A 5,693-nucleotide genomic window follows, 5' to 3' on the forward strand; every position below is an offset into this window, starting at 1 on the left:
CTGTGCTGGCCGTGGCCCGAGGGCAGGAGGAGAGTCAGGAGGGCAGCAGGTCCCCAGCGCCCATCGGTCCCTGGGCCCACGACCGGCTGACCCAGCCCCGCCGAAGCGCAGAATAAAGGCCGTTGTTTTGGACATGGCTTCTGCACAGCCCAGGCAAAAAAATCCGACCGAGTCCCGGATGCCAAAGTCGCAGGCCACTGAGCTGAAACCTGAGCTGCTTCTGTGACCTTCCGAGAAACGGGACCCAGGAGTAAGCTGACGCCGGCCACTCCCTGCCTCACTGCTTCTGGCTGCTCTGCCGAGAGCCCGAGAGCGCCCCCTGCTGCATGGCAGGTGGCATCGCCCGATTCCGGAGCCGGAAACACAGCGTTCAGAGCTCGGCAGGCTTTTAGGTTTGCTGCCGGACGTGGTAACCCCTGGGACAGGGCTGCCAGAATTCGCAACTAAGTAACCCTCCACAGCACAGCTGGTGGACGGATGTCCGCGGGCAGGGGCAGCGAGGGTGTCGGGTTCCTGTGGATTTAAGGACAGGACACGGCCCAGGGCCAGGGGCAGGTTCTGTAGGAAGGCAGGCCTCAGCCTGTGTGTGCGAGACGGGCTTGGGACAGACACGGGACGTCCCCGGGGCGGAATGAGGGCAGACGCGCAGAAGACTGCCCGGGCGGCAGCCCAGCGTCGGTCACCCACCTCGTCCTCGTCCCAAAGCTCGCAGGCGGGCCCAGCCCTCCCCAGCCGCATCCGGTGGAATCTTCCACACCCTGTGCCGGTGCGCCCCTCCCCAGAAGAATTTCACAAATTCCACACCCAGAAGAGACCTCGTCCAGCAAAGTCCAGGAGGGGGAGGAGAAACCACAGGCCCCTTCCCACAAGAGCCCAGGGCTGCCCAGCCCGCCGAGGTCTCTCCGTGAACCTCGCCAGCTTGCTGGCTGCCCAGCTCCGTTCAGGTCTGAAGTGCTCTCCTCGCGGGAAGACGAGGCCCTGGGCCAGGAGGACTGGACCTGCGGGCGGAGCCCACGTGCACACCACAGCAGGGGCAGCTCCTGGGGAGTCCCTGCCGTGCCAGGGACCCGGGGACGCCCGTCTCCAGGTTCACGGTGGGACAGGGCCTTGTTTCTGTGGCGCAGCTGGTTAGGCCGCCACCTGCGATGCCGGCATCCCATATGAGCGCCGGTTCCTGTCCCGGCTGTTCCACTTCCGATGCAGCTCCCTGCTAATGCGCCTGGGAGGGCCGAGGAAGATGACCCAAGTGCTTGCTCGGGTCCCTGCCTCTCATGTGAGAGAACCTGACAATGCCTCTGGCTTCAGCCTGGCCCAGCCTTGGCTGGCGCAGTCATCTGGGGAGCGAACCAGCAGATGGAAGATCTCCTCTCTCTCTCTCTCTCTCTCTCTCTCTCTCTCTCTCTCTCCCTCTCTCTCTCTCTCTCTCTCTCTCCTTTCTCTGTATCTCTGCCTTTGAATTAAGTAGATCTTTTTTCAAAAGATAAATAAATAAACAGGGGAGGGCCTGTGTTTGGTGAAGCGTCCGCCTCTCCCCCCTGGTGTGCGGCTCCGGAGCTGCCTGCACCTTGGCGGGGGCGCCACCCCCGAGAGCCTGAGGAAGCTCCCCGGGCGGCAGGACCGCGGCTGCCGGGTCCAGCTCCTGGGAACACACCCACTGGCCATCACGGCGGACGTGGCTTTGGACTAAGCGCCCAGAGCCCTCCCTGGTGTGAGCCAGGGACTCCCGGTGGGGCCTGGCGTCCAGGGGCGTCGGTGCGCAGGTGTGGGCTGCAGCTCCCAGCGTCCCGGGGGCACTCCTGTCACTGTCCCGCGGCCCTGTCTGTGAACGGCCTCTTTTCCTCCAACGGAGAGCCCGGCTCCCCGCGTCAGGCAGACCCCAGGTGGGCACCTCCTGCTTAGGCTTCTGGACTTTGGGGAGACTTCATACCCTGGTTCCCCTCAGAGATGAGAACCCCAGTAGTGTTTCCACCTGGGTCCTCCTCCAAGGGGCTGCACCCCAGCGAACGGCCGCAGCCTTGACTCTGCCCACCCAGGTCTCCAGCGAGGCCAGCACTGACCCAACGCACCCTGCAGCTGCCTGCCCGGCGGCTCTGAGCACCGAGCACGGGGAACACGTATGGGACAGGCCCTGGGGGTCGGGGCTGGAGGAGTGGAGGAGCTTGCCAGAGAGGAGGAAGAGGGGGTGACAGCCCCCTGCAGCCCCGGGACCTCGAGCCACGCGATGTTCTCAGTGGGCCCAGGACCAGAACGGGCCTGCCGCAGCGCTGACCCGCATGGAGCCCTGTCTGGTTTCAGGCTCTAAGGGGCACCCGTCATGAGGACAGGGGAGGGGGCCAGAGCAGGACCCCCAAGCACAGTCAAGCGGAAAAGCGGGCCTGTGATGCCGGCATCCCAAGTGGGCGCCGGTTCAAGTCCTGGCCGCTCCACTTCCCAGCAGCTCCCTGCCAAGGCACTTGGGAAAGCAGCAGAAGCCGGCCCAAGTGCTTGGGATACCTGGAAGTCCCGGCTCCTGGCTTTGGTGAGCCAGGGGATGGAAGACCTCTTCCTCTCTGCCTCTCTTTCTCTCTCGGAGTAACTCTTTCAAGTAAATAAATAAATCTTAAAAAAAAAAAAAGATTTATGTTTTATTGGAAAGAGTCTGAAGCGGCCTTTGTGGCCAGCTGGACAGCAGGCGGGGAGCTCCGCGCTTGTCTCCCGCGTGGGTGCAGGGCCTGAGCATTCCCGCTCCTCCGGGCTTTCCCGGGGACCCCGGGCCGGGAAGCAGAGGAGCAGGGACTCCAGCCTGCGGGCGCAGGTGTGGTGGGAGCGGCTTATCCAGCGACACCACCGCTCGGGGCCGGGACGCTTGACGCGCTGGCCCCGCCCCCGCCCCACACGTGGTCCCGCCCCTCCTGGGACACCTGACACGTGGCCCTGCCCCTACCCGGACGCCTCACCCCTGCCCCGACACCGGACCCATGGCTCCGCCCCCTCCCGGGGCAGCGCGGGGCATCCAGACAGGCCTTCGAGTTCCCGGATGAAAGGGGTCTCTGGGCAGGAGGTGTCCAGTCGGGGAGGGGGCGCGGCGGGGCGGAGAACGCGGTGTCTGCGGAAGCCCCAGGGCTTGGAGGGGCGGGGCTAGGTCCGTCCCGGTCCGAGCCTGGGTTCCAGTGCTGGTGCGCGGCCTGCGCGGTGGCTGCGACAGGGTCTCCTCGCCCCGTGTGGGGCACCGCGGTCAGCATCCAGCTCCTGGCCGTCTCCAGCCCAGCCCGGGCTGCTTGTGGGCCCGTGGGCAGTGGGCCAGCCGCTGAGGGCTCCCCCCTCTCTCCATCTCACCTGTGTGTCCACCTCTGTCTCTGCCTTTCAAACAAATAAATAACAACAGTAATAAAATTTAGCACATTCAGAACGGCCAGCAAGCCCACGGAAACGATGCTGTCCACTACGAGCCCCCACGGGGAGGCAGCGGGTACCACCCCTGGCCGCGGGCCCCAGGGACTGGGGAGAACAGGCCGCGGGCTGCACTGTCGCAGGAATGGCCTCACACCGGCTCCCGGGTGCCGGGCAGCCGGCTGGAAAGCACGCTCTGCGATGACGCATGGCTCAGGGCGGCGGCCTGCACGGCTGGTGCCTGTGCTGCACGTGGTGGAGCATCGGCACAGAGGAGCCCAGGAGCAGGCAAGCCTGCTGAGGGGAAGTAGGAGGGGCCCCGGGGCCAGGGGCGGGACCAGTGGGCGGTGACTGCAGGCCGCTGTGGCTGTGCTCAGCACCCCTGGGCTGTGCACCCAGCACGGTCAGGACACAGATGGGGAATAAAAAAACCACGAGGCAGACAAGGCTGCTGGACAAGCCGGGGCCCATCCCTCCCCACCACCTGGCTGCAGCCGTGGGTGCCATGGGCCAGCCGCTCTGAGAGGTGTGGCCCAGGCAGGAGAAGCCACAGGCCAGCATGGAGGCAGAAGGCCGGAAGACCCAGGAGGAAGAGGGAGGAGGTGTTAGGTAGGAAGTCAGATATGAGCTTGTGTGTGTGACAAAGGCCTAGCATCTGCCCAGCATCTGCATCTGCACCTGAAAGTCATCCCCATAACATTTCAGGGCAGCCCGGTATCCGCATCCTGCTCTGCCCCTCCTACCCAATAACCTGCCAGGTGGGGGTCCCCCCCCTTCTGCCTGACAAATCTCCCACAATCTCCCAGGTGCAGCCCAGTATCTGCATCTCAAACACCCTGCTCCGGATCCCCATTCTCCAGGGGGCCCTGCTCACCCTTCCTCTGAACCCAGGATGGCGCCAGCAAGGCTTCCTCCTGTCTGATACCTTTAGGGAAAATTTCAGTTAGGAGCTTCTTAATATTTACATCCATAAAATCCTTTGTTTCAGGAGAAGATGTGTGAAGACAAAGACTCATCTCCTTAACCACCCCCCACCACCCCCACCCCACCCCCGGCCTCAACCAGACTGCGCTCAGCCCTCTGCCTCTCTGCCTGGCCTGCCCAGGTGTAATCTCTCCACTCAACCACGTAACCTCGCTCCTCCCCCAGTCCAAGCGACTGCACTCTCTCTCAGGTCTGGAGAGGTGCCCATCTGTTCTTACGGATGTCCCTTCCCTAATAAACCTTGCTAATTTACCTCCCACTAATCTGTCTCAAGCCTGAATTCTTTCTTGCACGAAGACAAGAACCCTGCCATTCACCGGTAACAGAGGGAGTCCCCGCCCTGATGCCTGGGCTGCGGCCTCCCTGCCCACGCGGCCAGACCACAGGCTTCTGTTCCCACAGTGGCGATGAGTGGCTGTGTCCTGCAGAACAGCTCAGCAGATCCAGGGAGCTTGGGGACACCTCATCTGAGAGCCTGCGTGGGCCCGGGGCTGTCAGAGCCCCTGCTGCCCTCATGGCCTCTTCAGAACACACCAGCAGTGACGCCTGCTGGCCATGGGCCCAGGGGACACCCGGGGTCCCGACTCCCAGTATCCAGAATGCAAGTTTGGAGACGGGGTCTTCGCAGAGGGTGATGAGGCAGAACAAGGACGCATGGTGGGCCTCTGACCGGCGAGCTCATAGGAGAGGAGGGGCGGGGGTCCTGGTCAGCAGGTGGAGACTCGGAATCCAGTCCTGCCCGCTCCCATCCAGCTCCCTGCCGGCGCGCCCGGGAGGCAACAGTGAGAGCTCACGCACGTGGGACCCGGGTGGAGCTCCTGGCTCCTGGCTTCAGCCTGGCCCAGCCCCGACTGCTGTGGCCATCAGGGGAGTGAACCAGGGGACAGAAGACTCTCTCTCTCTCTGTCTCCACCTCCCCATTTCTGTACTCCGTTTCACACACACACAAAAAAAGAGAGAACTCTTAAGAGGAGATGAGGACAGAGACATGGAGAGACGGCCATGTGGGGGCCGGGGACACAGGAGACGGTGGCATCTGCAGCCGAGGGGAGAGGCCCGGGTGCACCCCAACAACCCCCAAACTCACTGGAGGCATCACCACACCCCCACGCTAGGTCCGCTTGCCCGAGGCCCAGGCCAATCTCTGATGGGGGTGGGGTGGGGAGTGGGTGTTGATGGCAACGCACAGAGCAAGGAGCCGGGCAGTGGTCGCTTCATTCCCGGGCTCCTGAGCAGGGGCGGGGAGGGGTGAAGGTTCCCGGAGACAGAAGCTAGGGCTGAGAGCTGTGTGTTCAGCTCGCGTCCAGCTTCCTGGCCGGCCCATGGTCAGCGGTGCCCTG

At 64.0% G+C, this 5,693-nt stretch overlaps 1 long non-coding RNA gene across 1 annotated transcript; it reads left to right on the top strand.

Moving 5' to 3' along the window:
* Positions 1-3,718: 3,718 nt before the first annotated feature.
* LOC149124485 (uncharacterized) lies at positions 3,719-4,613 on the top strand. Its single transcript, XR_016212646.1, has 2 exons — positions 3,719-3,978; positions 4,358-4,613. It is a non-coding gene; the product is annotated as an uncharacterized LOC149124485 (long non-coding RNA).
* The last annotated feature ends 1,080 nt before the right edge of the window (positions 4,614-5,693 follow it).

The sequence above is a fragment of the Oryctolagus cuniculus genome, chromosome 9 (genome assembly GCF_051225735.1).
Source record: "Oryctolagus cuniculus isolate XC-2025 breed Fujian yellow rabbit chromosome 9, ASM5122573v1, whole genome shotgun sequence".
Taxonomy (NCBI): domain Eukaryota; kingdom Metazoa; phylum Chordata; class Mammalia; order Lagomorpha; family Leporidae; genus Oryctolagus; species Oryctolagus cuniculus.